The following is a 16,388-nucleotide window of genomic DNA, read 5'->3' as shown; positions in this document are numbered from 1 at the left end:
TGACGATGAGGAAATTTCCCCACCGGTTAATCGACATGTGACAACACCGGTAATACCGGTATCACCGTGGGGTGGGGGTTTCCTCTTTTTTTCTGCGTTTAAATAGCTTATAAATGCGTGCGTATTATACTTTCACTTTCAGTTTTGCGGGAATTGGCAATTCGGCGTCAATTGTTTGAATGGACGACAACGAAAGTAAAAAAAAAAAAAAAAAAAAAAAAAAAATCACTGATATTAAACAGAACTTTTATTAACATAACGAAAAAAAAAAAAACACACCGCCATTCTCTTTCTGTAAATTCGACTCCTCTCGTTCTCCTCACGTGATAAATGAAATATGACGCAATGTAGCCATGTTCAGTTTTTAATTATAGAGCATGCTCTCGTCTTAAGTAAATTATTTAGAATTATATTTTCCATTTAATTCAAATAAATATTTAATAAAAAAACGAATACTTAAAAAAAAAAAAAAAAAAAAAAAATGTGGGGACGGTGTCACGGTGGAAAAGTGATGTCACCGGTGTTGCGTCTTAAAACCGGTAACACCGTCAACACCGTCTATCGTGGCAAGCCTAACTACTAGGCCTTGAATGTGGTAGGTGCATTGCTGTCTATGCAGAGTCAGAAAGCTCTTGTATTTCATCAGAAATATCTTAATTTGTGTTCTGAAGATGAATGATGGTCTTACAGGTTTGGAACTATATGAGGGTGAGTAATTAATTACAGATATTTAATTTTTGGGTGAAGTGTCTCTTTAAATTTTTTCATGTATAGCTAAATAACTAACTAACCGCTTAAAGGGGTCGTCAGATGCCCCAGTTGATATGATTGTTTAGGGTCTTAATGAGAAGTCTATAATATACTTTGGTTAAAAATTCTCAATGGTTGTGTAAAACAACACCCTTTTTACCTTGTCAAAATCAGCTCTGCAAAAATCATCCTGTTCTGTTCGAGGCTGTTTTAAATGTTAATGAGCTCTGCTCGCCCCTCCCCTCTCCTCTCTGTGGAGTGACGAGCCTGTTTACTTTAGCCGCATTTAGCCGCGTTTAGCCGCTAAACTTGCTAACTAGCACGTTATTAGGAAAGGTGATCACAGAGATTCATTAAAAAAAAACCTTATACTCACTTCTGCTGTAGGTGAAGCTGGATCACGAATGATTTGCACGAACATTTACGTAGATCAGGAGGCGCATTCCCTTCACAAACAAACTTAATCCACTGCATCTTCATGTCGGGAGTAAATGACGACCACTATGTTCATTATTACATCCAGCAACACAACACCTCAGTCGCTTAATCGGAGATATTCTTGTCTAACTTACATCCCGCTCCAGCATCAAAACAATGGAGGTTGGACTGTGACTGAGGTAAGGCATTCATGTCAATTATCTATCGTGGGAGTGGCCTCTGTCTGTGTGACGCCACAACGACAGGCATCTGAGAATGGCTCAATTTGGGGATATTATTTTTACATATTAATTAAAAACCACTCACTGCATGGATTTTTATCATTATAGGGTAGATTTGTACATACACTGCCAATACACATTAATGTTCAAACAACAAAAAAAGTGAACTTTGCATCCGATGACCCCTTTGATGAAATTTATTTTGGTTGCATTGACACTCCCTCCAACCATAGAGAGTGTTTGCTTCTGTTCATTTTTTTATGCTGTTGTCACACTGGGATTCAGGGGAATGTAAGCAGTGTACAAATAAAATTCTCAGGCTCAGAATAACAGTGCCTTAGCATAAACAGCAGCATTATATTAGCATTATATTTTATAAACCTCTTAATGTTTTCTGTGTGATCGATTATTTCTTACACACATGGCATGTAATATTAAGCTATATCTTTAAGTATTCATGTTCAGATGAATTTATGGAATAGGAGCGTTGAAGTAGGTTGCGGTAAAGCTTTGCAAACAGATTGCAGGTAGGACTACAGGTTTACCTTGTAAGTCCTGCATATCAAACTCAAGGGAAAATCTGAAAAGTTGGAAAGTTTTCTTAAATATGAGCACTGTTGCATAGGTGTAAGATAACTGGGAGGGAAAAAAAACAGTGCAGTTGTGCCAGAAAGTTCAGTTGCAGGCATTTTCACAGTAGCACATCTTCATAATCCCATTTTTCCATTCCTGTTTCTTAGACTGTGCAAAATCTTAGACTGTAAATCTTGTTTGTAGTTTATGGATTTGCTAACTGGTTTAGCAATACTCCTGGCCTACATTATTTACATGCAGAGTATCATAACACCACACTGTTAACCCACTAGAATAGCAGTACCATCCCTATAATTTATTGCATCCTATGTTTTTCTTAAAATGCTATTCTGGTGTGACAGGAAATTAGATTAGACAAACTGAACCGATGCTTCACCTTCAGGCTTTCACTATAAATTTCAAACTCGCACTGCTATCTGCTGTCTCTGGAAAGAGACAAGAAGCCGTGCCTCGGTATACTTGAGCAACTTTGGGCAAGACATGAATTTAAACATCTGATCTGGTCATGCTGCTTTTTCCGCTATCACTAGAGTGGATAATGTTTCAAAATATCCGCAGTCTCTAAAAGCAGTTAATGTCCAATATGTTATTTTGAATTCTGGCAGGGTTTTACCAGTCAGAGAACATTTTTATAAACTGGAAGCTTACGCAATTTCACAGCGCCGTAACCCCATATTCCCATTAAAGTTGGCTCATAACATATTCCGCTTGTCGCCGTGCTGTTAATTCATACCCTATCCTACAAGTTCAGGCCTGGAAAAGGAAATCAGCTTTTTTCCTCCCGTGGAGCTGGCAAATTAACAGTTTAATTTCATGTAAACGTGTGTTGAACGGAAATGAGGGTCTTTGTATGTTGGAGAGAGAGTTCTGATGGCATGTATGACAGCTGGACAAAGTTATATACTCAGCACTTTTTAGTTAATGTATTAACATAAAAATTGCCAGGGGAAATCTGCGATTCATTCATATGTGACATAGAATAATAGTGTTTCCGTAGGTGTTTTTTCTCATTGTGATTCATAAGATGTGTGAGGATGATGATGATTAATAAACAGGAATACAGAGGTACAACAGAAAATCCCCAAATCTCCAAATCTGATTGAAAATATTCAGCAGTTTGACAAAAAAAGTAATACAGATGGAGGAAAGGTTTGAAGTTAAAAATCTTAATGATGAGTTTATTACAAACATGCAGCTTTTCACTTCACACGGCAATAAGAGATGAACTAGGTTGTGTATTATTGAGATGTTTGGATTTTGATGGCACCCATTCACTGCACAGGATCCATTGGTGAGCAAATTATGTAATGCTAAATTCAAATCTGTTCTAATGAAGAAAAAACTGTATGGCTTGAGTGTGAGTACATTTGAATTAGGGCTGTCAAACGATTCATCGCTTTTAATCGCATACAAAATTAAAGTCTGAGTTTGCTTAGTGTATGTGCACTGTGTGTAATTATTGTGTATAAATACAAACACAACACACACACACACCCAAATATATATATATATATATATATATATATGTGTGTGTGTGTGTGTGTGTTTATTATCATTTTTTTATACTTTATATTATATATAAATAAAATATTTTGTACATAAATAACATTTATCTTAAATATATACATTATTTTTGTGTATTTATATATACATAATAATTACACAAAGTACGTACACATATATTAGACAAACGCAAACTTTTATTTTGTATGCAATTAATCGTGCTTAATGGTTTGACAGCCCTAACTTGAATGCAGTTCCTAGGGAAAAGGGGGTACTTCCGTATAAAAAGTTTCCTCTGGTGGAAAACCCCTAATAGCATTTATTAGGGGTTTTCCACCAGAGGAAACTTTTTATACGGAAGTACCCCCTTTTTGGCGTGCTTCACCACAGGAACTAGGAACGCACTTTAGTTGTAGGAATTTGGTGGAACTACATTAGTTCCTACTTAAAGGGGTCATCAGATGCCCATTTTCCACAAATTGATATGATTCTTTAGGGTATTAATGAAAAGTCTATAATATACTTTGAAAAAGTAAAAAATTCTCAATAGTTGTGTAAAACAACACCATTTTTAATGATCTCATTCTGGTCGAGGCTGAGACCTGAGGCTGAGACCTCTGCTCGCCCCGCCCCTCTCTTCTCTCTGTGGAGTGACGAGCCTGTTTACTTTAGCTGCATTTAGCCGCTAAACTTGCTAACTAGCACATTATTAGGAAAGGCGATCACAGAGATTCATAAAAAAAACCCCTTATACTCACTTCTGCTGTAAGTGAAGCAGGATCACAAATGATTCACGCGAACATAGACGCATTTATGTAGATCGGGAGGTGCATTCCCTTCACAAACAAAGGTAATCTACTGCATCTTCAGCGGCTCAGATGTCCAGAGTAAATGAAGACCACTACATTCATTATCGCATCCAGCAACACATCACCTCAATCGCTCAATCGGAAATATTCTTGTCTAAGTTACAATCCTGCTCTGGCATCGAAACAAAGTGGGTGGACTATTACAGCTGATCTGAGGTAAGAGCTCATGTCAATCAACTATTGTGGGAGCGGCCTCTGTCGGTGTGACACCACAACAACAGGCATCTGAGAATGGCTCGATTTGCGAAAGGGAATATTATTTTTACAGATTAATTAAAAACCACTGCATGGACTTTTATCATTATAGGGTAAATTTGTACATACACTGCCAACACACATTAATGTTCAAACAACATGTGAAAGTGAACTTAGCATCCGATGACCCCTTTAAGAGTAGGGTCTAAAACAGGAACTACAAGTTGAAGTAAGTGTACGCTGATTGGCCAAACGCATACAAAACACCGGCTACCCGGCATATTTAAAAAGTCCTGTAAAAATATTTAGGCTACTCCCCGAACATGGAAAACTGCAATAATGGCATTTAGCTAGCCTACCTGTTCTCTGCAGCGTTGTGTCCTTTCTCAGCCTCGAATCTCGATCATATATAACACTGCAAGTTGTCACAGGATATTTAGTAAGATTTCCATACTCTTTCAATCGTGCGTTTACATTCCTTTTCCGTTAGACATGCAACAGCTCTGATCACGGCGCCCTCCATTCACCGGTTCTTGACGTTTATAAATGCCGCGAATAAGGAGAAAAGACGTCACTGTCGGCCGCTTGAGAGTTCCTGCTACTGGCGCGAATGCAAACAGGATAAAGGCTAGATGGTGAAATTGGTTGTTGTCCTAGAACTAAGAGAAAAAGAAGAAAAAAAAACATGTTCATTTTGACAGTTAAACTCAATTCCTATAGACCAATTTCGAGTAGACGTCACAGTGACATCATTTGCAGCTGCGCGCGCATAGTGGTTGCAGAAAAACACTGGTAGCAAGTGGAGGTAAATGGGTAAACTCCATGGAATAAGAGAAAAAAATATATTTTTGTGTCTTTTGATGTCAAAATCGGAATGCAAATAATTTTTATACAATACTGTAGTCAAAGACGCCATTTGAAGCTAAACGCAGACGTTTAAACGGACATACTATGGATGAAAACTGCTATGATTACTCTACTTTTAAAGCATAAATTTGATTTATAGGTCTACCTAATATTCACATATGATGTTCTTAGGGGATGTACTGTATTAGCCCTACAGTTACAATTACTATTAACTTTTTAACATAACATTTTTTATTTTATCTCACAATTCTGATTTTTTTTTCTCACAAATGCAAGTTTATATCTCCTAATTCGCACTTTATAACTCGATTTAACAAAACTAGTGAGTTTGTTCATTCTGAGGGAAAAAAGCAGTGGGATATAAACTTTGAGCCGAGGAAAAAAGAGAGAATGACGAGTTGTTTTTCCTCTAGAGTTGTGGGATATAATCTCGGAATTGCGAAATTAAAGTCAGAATTTTGAAATATAAAATCAAATTTACTCATGTGTTTTTAATTCTTTTATCACATGGCTGCATAGACTGCCACTTGAACCGCCCATAAAAAACGTCATCCCTGTTTCGGGTCTGTAAGACTATCCCACTATCTAACGTCAATTTCGTTGAATAACATTGCTTATGGCTGGGTGACAAGCTGTTGTAATATGCAAATAACATTTTGAAAATGACATCTAATCAATATAATCTATACTCTTTTTAAATCTAAGTATTTTGTGCCGTATCCTTGTAATTCTCTAGCTGTAAAGGCGATCTCTCTGGGTTTTCTGCAACCATGCTGTTTACAAACAGATAATTGGTCTATACACTGGTAATAAAAAAAAAAAGATAAGTTTAAAAAAACACGAAAGAAATAGAAAATTGATGCTAGGTATCGCAGCAAAATATTATAATCCTTTCTTTTGGTCGTTCTGTCTCTGTCTCTCTCTCACTTGGCAGCACGTTAATGGCCAGTCCTTGGCTTTTTTAACACTGGCATTGTTTGACTGTTTTGAATAGTAAAATACACCTCTTTAAGAGCCTCATCTGAAGACTGAAGAAGACATGTCTACATGTAAAATGCAGGCTTTATGACTTTCAAACAACCATAATAAATGAATTTCCCAGCACCACACAAAGTTACCTGTTCTCATGGCAGACCAAGGCAATGCAGACCATTAGAATGGAAGATAAACCACTTGAGTGTACCTGTACGATTCCCACACCACTTTTTACAGTAATTGTAATCATAGATGACAATACAGTTGTCACTGCTTTCCAGACTAAAAAAAAAAAAAAAAATCCTCAAAAATTCCCCTAGTGTGTGTATGATGACACACGCACAATGAATTAAATTACTGTAATCAGATTTTAAAACATGACTAATTAAGGAGAAAACATATTGACTTTAGAATGCCAAGTGTGATAACATTCAGCACCCTTTTATTGAGTTAATGTGTGATGTAGAACAATCCAAATCACTAGAACAATCTCTGCAACACAAATTAGTGTGTCACAGTTTGTTTATGAAAATTTAATTGAGTTTTTTTGCTTATATGCAAGGAGCTGCCTCAGTTCAGTGACATGCTGCTCTAATTAAGAGAAGCGCGCGAAGCGAAATCAAGCTTCAGTTGTAAATCTTAATCCACTGTACCAGCACTAAGCCACATGTTAAAAGTGAAACAAAGTGTTTTGCAAATTTTATACACTCAATCAAAAAATACCTTTAGTTTCCTCTGTTCAACTTCTTAGAACAGAAATCACATTTTTCTGAACTTCTAATGCACTGAAGCACTGCTGCAGTCATTGTGAGACGGAACAACGTCTACAACAAATTATGTCGACTAAAACGTTGTAGTAATTAGTTGTAACGTCTTTTTTTTTATTATGACCCTGTTGAACCCTAAATAGCAGAGGCTATTTTCATTTGAATATTCCTGTTCCTTTTTCATTCATAACTCATAAGCATATCTATTAAAGCAGAGCAGTGGTGCATTCTGGGATGGAAAACATGATTAACTAGGACAAAACAGACAAAGCAATGCAGTTAAATGGCTAACTCAAATTGCTGACATTTAATCAGGCCTTTTCAAAGAATATGTTGCCTCGGGTATTGAAGCCATTTCTGTAATTGCAAAAAGATGCCCGTCAAGAAACTATCCATAAGCTTCCTTCCAACTGCAAGAGATATTTATCAGAATGAATATAAGATTACGGTTTAGTTAGATTAGCTCACTGTTTCGGTTTCATTTTGATGGCAACTCATATTTGATTATTTTAGGATTGCGTGAGCAGAATATTGCTTTGAATGAATTGATATTAAATTATATGTTGGCAACAAAAATTCATATTGAGCTGATGCTTGATAATATGTTTTTGCTGTATTATTTGTAGCATAAAGTACTGCATTATACTGCTCATAAAGCTTTATTATTCAAACATTTGTTTAGCTTCCCCTCAGTGTGCATGAGATGTAGTATTTGCATGAGCATATGAAAATATAATACACTCATCCATCCTTATAAAACTGCTTTATCCTTTTTAGGGTCATGGAAGGAAAGAGATGGAGCCTGTCCCAGCATGTCTTGGGCCAAAGACACTGAAACACCCTGAACAGGTGATTATAATACTAAATATATTTAAAATACTTGCATGGACAACTGTTAATGTTTTTTTTTTACATCAGCTACAGTAAACAAAAAAGGTAATATTCTAGTAACATTCAAGTCAGATTCAATCTTCTAAAAAAAAAGTGTATGAGTATTAATTTTATAGAGATGGAGAAGAAATTACATGTAGTGAACATAATCACATTATTGGATATATTTAACTCGGAACTCATAGATTCAGTGAAATGTGAAAGAAATGTTCAAATCAAAAGATAATTTGATTTTAAGTGTCAGCATGTCACCATTCATCACCATTAGATATTAATGGATTTTATAGGATAATAATTCTGAAATTCATCTGAATCATCTCTTGTGACATTTTCTACTATAAAAATAGCTCTCCCTGGCATCTTTTTAAAATTTATTCATAATTAATGAATTTATTTATTTATTATTTTTTTTAATTCAGATTCAAACAGAAGCAAAAGTTGTTTCCTCACATTGGCCTGGTTAGGAATAAGACTTGATAATGTGATGTCTTTTGTAATTGACATTTTGTAATGTGACAATTTTTGTAATTGGCCGTTTGCAGTGCTCTCAGTCCTTAGACATTTTCAATGTACAAGGATGGCATAAAACATGGGTGTTTAACATTAATTAATTAATTTTAATGTAAGCAATGCCACTGAACTGAATGAAACCTGCATTTTTTGCTGATTATTGCTGCTGAAAATGATCAGTTATTGTCAAGTTTTGGGATGTACTAATCGGTCAGACCGGGCAAAACAAGCAGAGCATGGCTGTTTCTAAAGCACGCAGTGCCATCTGCAAACTAAGCTCAGAATCGATTTGAGAAAGAATCGCAATGTGTTAGGAAAATCTCAAATCAATGCTGAATCATTTCTCAATTTGCGTTGCAACAATTTATCGTCCCATCCCTAGTGCAAACGCTCTGTGCAATGATAAAAGCTATGTCGATTAGCACTGCAATATAAATATACATTATCCTTATGAAAATACGTGAGATGGCTTAAAGAACACAGATAAACCATATACTGTTGTAATCTGTAACATTATGTTTTATCATACAAAACATTTCTTTCTGCATTTTATTCAGCTGCAGTGACAGCTGGATGCCTTTGGCCGTAAGAAATTTCCTGGAAAGTTGTTTTTTAATCCTATGGCTCTCGCTTGTGGATGTTTTTGTGCTAGGGTACCCTCCAGTGTCGAGTATGAAGGAAACAAATCACACGTGCAGTATAATGCTGCATAATGGTGCTGGCGTTGGATTATTATGTGTCCTATTATCGTATGTGTACTATTCATTTTCAAATATTGCCAATACCACCATAGTGCGACACCCCTAATTAACATGATAACAATATTTCATTATTTAAATATCACGATTATGGTAAATACAGATATATAGCGACTATATACAGGGGCTGGACAATGAAACTAAAACACTGGCCAATATAGTATTGGAGGTTTCATGGTTATATTTGCACAGACTGGTGGCCAGTCTTCACTGATTGCACATTCCACCAGATTTGAACCAGTGAACCATTGGTTCAAACATTGTACCCTGAAGGTGGTGCCATGTATCAGGATGATAATGCACCAGTACACACAGCAAGACTGGTAATAGAGTGGTTTGATGAACATGAAAGTGAAGTTGAACATCTCCCATGGCCTGCACAGTCACCAGATCTGAATATTATTAAGCCACTTTGGGGTGTTTTGAAGGAGTGAGTCAGGAAATGTTTTCCTACAGCATCATCACGTAGTGACCTGGCCACTGTTCTGCAAGAGGAATGACTCAAAATCCCTCTGGCTATTGTGCAGGACTTGTATTTGTCATTCCCAAGACGAAATGGTGCAAAGGGAGGCCCAACACCATACTAATTGTGGTCTAAAACCACATGTTTCAGGTTGATTGTCCAACCCCTGTATTTACAGTAAATATATATTGAGTGATACTGTGGCAATACACTCTCAGAAAATGAGCAAAAATTGAACTTTTAGTGGCATAAAACCTCTGAAGCAGTACTTTTAAAGTTTTACTTTGTACCGTATTTAGCCCTGAGTAGGGGTCTGCAGGGCACAAACTAACACAGGGTTAGTTGCAACACACATGGCTTAACTATTTCCACATGTTAGCATAACCAAATTTACGGTATTTACTAGTTACCATATCAACACTACATTGAGAAAAAAATGTGCCAAAATTCAAAAATCTTTTGAAGATATCACTGAACATTTACTTTACCATAGTAACACAGTTTTTAAGTATTAATTTAAAATGAGACAAATCTGCTATTATGTTAATCTCCAATCTGTTATTTATCAGTTTAGATTAGTTTTTTAATGCTTCGCTAACTAGCAGAAGACACTAACCAGATGGGGCAGATGGGGAACGTTGTAACACTGTGTTACAATGTGCCCTGCTATTATTAAACTATGCTATTCTATAACACTAGCAATGTAATTTACACAATTTACTTTTATGAATTTTAATGAGAAACCAAGAGAAACAGGTAAATAAAGACTGACTGCTTAATATGCAGAAATTCATATGGAAAGAAATGTAAAGCATTTGGGCTTGTTTATGTCTCGTGTTCTGTGAGAGCTGTGTGTGGAGGGAGGGGAGTGTTGTGTTCATCTCTGTGGTTTTTTTTTCTGAATGTCTGAATGTGTTTATCAGGGCTGTCCCAAGCATGGTTGCAATGTGTTCATTGTCAAACTCCAGAATTAGATTATTTTTAATTCCTAACAAGCACTATTATATTATTTGAAAAAGGTAATAATTTTATTGACAAAATATTTTAGTTTGTCTTGCATATTTTTATCCAATAGATCATATAACATTTTAAGATGTCATGTGTTGTCACATTTCACTTCCATTCTTTTGGGGTAAATAAAGAATATATAAACCATAATTATGAAACAAAACAACATATTTGTAGTAGATAAGTGTAAAATTATTGTGGATAAAAATCATATTCTGAACCCCATGTGAATCTACACAAACGGAGAAAGTCAAAAAGTTGTGCCCCACTCTCCCCTAGTACCTTAAGGCTTTATATTACTATTCTAAGGTACTAACATGCAACTTTTAGGGGCAGATAAGGGACAGCTTTGCACCTTCAAGGGTACTGGCCCAGTGACAAGCTGTTGTACCCCTAAAGGTACAAATTTTGCATATTTTTATGACAGTATCCTGCGTATATGCTGTTAACATACCTGCTGCTTTAGACCTCAGGAGAGAAAATATGATTTCTTGGAAATTCAGCAGTAAACTTTTCATATGAAATGATTAAAAAGTCGTGAAGTTTTCATGCATAAATGGCACAGTGTCCTGATAATGGGCCATTTTCATGGCAAGAGCTGATTTCCATCACCAGAAAGAAAGTGTGTGTGTGTGCATGTGTGTATAAGTGAGGGAACTGGTTAGAATTCGTACAATTTAGCCCACATAAATCTCTCAAATGCAAAAGCATACCAAGTCCATCAAAATGTAAGACAGCATACTGTAATACAGTAACACAGCCAAGCATCTGCATTGAAGTCAGGAGTGAAAGAGAAGGGATCTCCTTTATTATTAAGGCATGCCAAAAATATCTCAATGAAATATTCTGGCAGATGTTCATTATATTTTCTAGCTTCTAGCTTTTACCCTATCTGTTGTACAGATGGGACTTGTGTGTGAGGTTAAGGTGAAGTCAATGTGCTTCTCTCTGTTAATGCACATATGGTTTCGACAAGTCATTTAGCAGCCCACATTTTCTCAGTTCCAATTATTACTAATTTACAGATTATCATATTTCAGTGAAGAAACACTTGATTTATATTCAGCACTTGCCTTGGATATATTACTGTGTGTCAGGAGAGGAGTGAATAGTGAATTTGAAAAGAATCAGAAAAAAAACGTGTAATGAAAAACTGAGATTTTTCGCTTTGAGATTCTTTTCTCTCTCTGTTTGAATGAATACTCAGCAGTGGGAATTTGGGCCGCAGCAGAATATGCTGTATTTTATCTGTTCAAACATTAATATGATGATGAGCCTTTTCAAGCAACACAAAATTTCAGTGGTTATCTTGCCAACATTGTCAAAGTGTGTAATTGTGTGTGTGTGTGTTTTGATCAATCAAGCAGCATCGAGTGGTATTTTCCCTCTCTGTTGTGTGATTTGCTGAAAGAACAAAGGATGTGTAAATACAATAATTTTGCTTCTCTCCTCAAAATGCTTTTGATTATATTGTCATCCCTCAATGAATTGCCATTGATTACATTAATATTTCAACTTTCGATTGAATGATCGTCCCAGCAGATCCTCGATGGTAACGTAATGACTGTTTTTGTTTATCTGATAATAAATTGATGCTGCTGATGAAAAAGAGGGTGGGCAGAATGAAAAGAATGAAAACAGAATGAGAGATGAGAGCGCTCACTCTGTCACCAGTAGAGAAAAAATGCACGTCAGGAGAAGTTGTGCTAAGCCTCAGTGGGCAAAAGGAAGTTTGTAATTATCCTGACAACAACTCAAATAGAGGCACAATCTGTCTCTTGTTCGCTATTCAGATGCACCGCCATTCACGTCCCCTTTATTTACCCATGATAATGATCGGATCGCTTCCCCTTTATTGATTTCATTTAGCAAATTCGCTTTATTTGTTTTATGAATTTGCATTTCGCTATTTGCATTGCTGTTCTCCATCAGTCAAAGCAAGCTTAGCTTGTTAGGCTACAGTATCTGTCTAAGAGGGGATTTAATTTTAGCGGTTATATTACATTGAGGTAGCCTAATACATGCAGCTCTTCAATGGAGACTGCTGCTTGTATCATTTTCTGATCTGGAGAACGACCTATTATAATAGTTCATGATGGACGCATCTGTCATAAGCAGGATAAAAAGACCATGAGCAGTGCAATGGTACTGGAAGAGCATCATTAGTCTTCTGCTAACTCATTGGTTGATATGACAAGTTACTAAGACTTGAGTACTTGTCACTTTTAGTGTGTCATACAGGATGATGCAAATGACACATACACTCAGCAATGTGTCATACACTGGTGCGGTTTAGTGTACACTGTGAAAAATGAGTGTAATCTCAACTGTAAAAGACTGTGAAAATGTGAAGAACTAATAGATCTAACCTTACATTATATGCAGTACTGTTAAATGTACAGTTTGTGGAAGTGAAAATGAATGTCATCCTATAGTTTACAGTAAAAAAAAGGTCAATTGACATTTTCAGTACTGTTTGTGTTTTTCTGTTTGAATGTGATTCTTAAATCGGTTATATATATTAGGGTTTTATATTACAACTCATGGTGTTTAATTCATGTTTATTGCATTATTTTAGTGTTATCTGTTACCATGATGGTGTTTTGAATTTTTATTGCCGGAAATTCTGTAAAAAATGACTATGGATTTAACGGTAAAAGACTGTAAAAATGCAGCAGTAAAAACCTGTTAAATGGTTAACGGTAAGTTCCCCTACTATATACAGTGAAAAACTGTATTGGACATCACATGTAATTTTACGGTAGCATACCGTTTTGGAAGTAAAAAAGAATGTAAATTGACATTCCCAGAATTCCCTGCATTTCATTTCAAATTTGATGTTTTTGTTGTTGTCAGTTTTGTTCATTAGGGTTGTATGTTACATCTAATCTAGCCTTATGTTGTTAAATTAATGTTTATTGCATTATTTCAGTTTCATGTGTGTTACCAGTTGTGTGCATGACATTGTGCACCTTCTATATATGTTAATATTTAAAAGCTGCTTGTTATAGGCTTTGTTTCATCATGTGAGTTTCTCATCGCCACCTGCTTTTGGTGGTTTTCAGTGTATTACAAAAGTACAAAACAGATTTCAGTACTTCAATAGGTTGGCATATGAAATTTAAGTTAAAACGGTAAAACTTAAAATGTTGCTACCGTATTTTTATGGTAAATTTTTTTTACAGTGTATGACACAGTAAACCTTCTATTAGTAGGGGACAGTGGGGTGAGTTGATCCACTTTTAACTTACACATGACAGTAATGGATCCAACTCAAATATCTGCATACATTTCAGGATGTGGTGCATCATTCAGAATAATCACTTTAGGGCTGCTTTCAAAATATGGCTTTCCAGAAAGAAAGTGGTCTCCTGGCTCAACTTGCCCCCAGTGAGGGGTAAATTGAGCCTAGGGAGAGGGTAAGTTGAGCCACATGGAGTTAAATCTGTGCCATGATTATGCTGAAGTAAAACTTTTCACCTCATGCTACATGAAAGGAAGAGAAATTAAATTAAAATATGTCTTCTTAAAATCTATGCGTGAGCCTTGTGAGGGACTGGCCATCCATGCAGGGAATTTTCCCTCCTGTGGCTCAAGATGCTTGGTTTGGTTTCAGCTTCCAGCAGCCCTAACAAGGATAATTTGGTTTGGATAATGCGATGGATGGATGACTTCCTAAATATTTTGTTAAAAGATACAGTGCACATCTTTCAAGGCATTTTCTAAATTATTAAACAATTTCAGAGCAAAATAAAGTTCAAATTGAGTAAATAAATAAAATGGACTGCAGTTGACAGAACTGGGCTAATAGTACTCCTTTTAATATATATTGCAGGGAAATGCAGTTTAATAAAACTTCAGTTGCCAATTTTCATAAACAAGGAACAAAATCAAGTTCAAAATGGAGAACAAAATAAAAATATTTTGTCTTAAATTAATGAAATATAATACAATAAAATAATACCTTGTAATCATAAGAAATGGTGAGCCACTGGCTCAACTTACCCCAGGACTTTTGTCTCAAATTATCCCACTCCTACCATTTTAACAAACTTGTGTCATCCATTTAAACATAACATCATGTTAACAGTATGGACTCATATTCCTAAAGCACAAACACACATCTAGAATTTTTTTCAGATTTGTCTGTAATTGTTCAGACACAAGAAGCACAAGAGTCCTTGAACATAAAAAAAAAAACACTTTTCACAGTTTTTTTTAACCTAAATATAGTTACCAGTTATTCCATGAGCCTCTCTTCATCACAGGGCGAGTAAGATGGATAACTCTTCATATATTTGTGGTCACATCACCAATTTTGTTTAAGGTTGCCTAGAAACAAGGAGTGGCTCAACTTCCCCACAGGCCTAAATCACTCCACTCTTCTCTGTTTACCTCAGCTTGTGATGAACTTTGATTCCTTATGTAGCTTTATCATTACCGCCTGTTATTATGGTGGTTGTCAATATATGTTAAAGGTCAAAACAGATTTTAGCTGCAGGGTGGCCTTGATAATTCAGCAGAAAAGGACTGCTGGATTCATGGGTTTAAAATGTATTACATTTTGCTGCATTTTAACAGACTTATTCTGGCAACCACAGCAGTCTTTTTTAACAGTGTAGTGGTAAACAAAATCAACTTACCAAAGTTCCTTATCAATTTTTTATGAGGATAATGAACACAGTTTTCCAATAGGGATTTTTAGAAACAAAAACATGCCTAAAATTCAATGTGTTTGTTTGCACTTTAAATAAGACAAGTGCAAATCTATATTTTTCCACCAAACAAGAAGACTGCAGTGCCTACAAGCTGTTCAGCAACAAGATGATAACGTATAACGTATTGTGATTTTCCTACTCAAAATCTTTTCTGCAGCCTACCCTTACCAAAAAGTAGTATACTTCAAGTTTACTTTATTAAGTACACTTAAAGGAGAAGTCCACTTCCAGAACAACAATTTACAAATAATGTACTCACCCCCTTGTCATCCAAGTTCATGTCTTTCTTTTTTCAGTCATAAAGAAATTGTGTTGTTTGAGGAAAACATTTCAGGATTTTTCTCCATATAATGAACTGATATGGTCCCCCAAGTTTGAACTTCCAAAATACAGTTTAAATGCGGCTTCAAGTGATCCCAAATGCGTTTGTAAATAATCCCAGCCAAGAAAGAAGGGTCTTATCTAGCGAAACGATCGGTTATTTTCATTAAAAAAAAATACCATTTAAAAACTTTTTAATCTCAAACGCTCGTCTTGTCTTGCTCTCCTTGAACTCTGTGTATTCTGGTTCAAGACAGTTAGGTTATGTCAAAACTCTGATCGTATTTTCTCCCTCAACTTCAAAAATCCTTTCAGAATCATCCTACAGCGCTGCAGAAGTTCCAACCCAGTCTATGCAAAGTGAACATGCAAAGAAGATCAAACACCCTTAACAAAAAAGGTAAAACAGTGATATAGAATGATTTTGAAGTTGAGGGAGAACATGAGATGGGAGTTTTTTGACATACCCTAACTGTCATGAACTGGAAAAAAACAGGTTGGGAAGAGCAAGACTAGACGAGTGTTTGACATTAAAAAGTA

This window comes from Labeo rohita, chromosome 20 (assembly GCF_022985175.1).
Source record: "Labeo rohita strain BAU-BD-2019 chromosome 20, IGBB_LRoh.1.0, whole genome shotgun sequence".
Taxonomy (NCBI): domain Eukaryota; kingdom Metazoa; phylum Chordata; class Actinopteri; order Cypriniformes; family Cyprinidae; genus Labeo; species Labeo rohita.
This window is presented reverse-complemented; position numbering follows the sequence as displayed.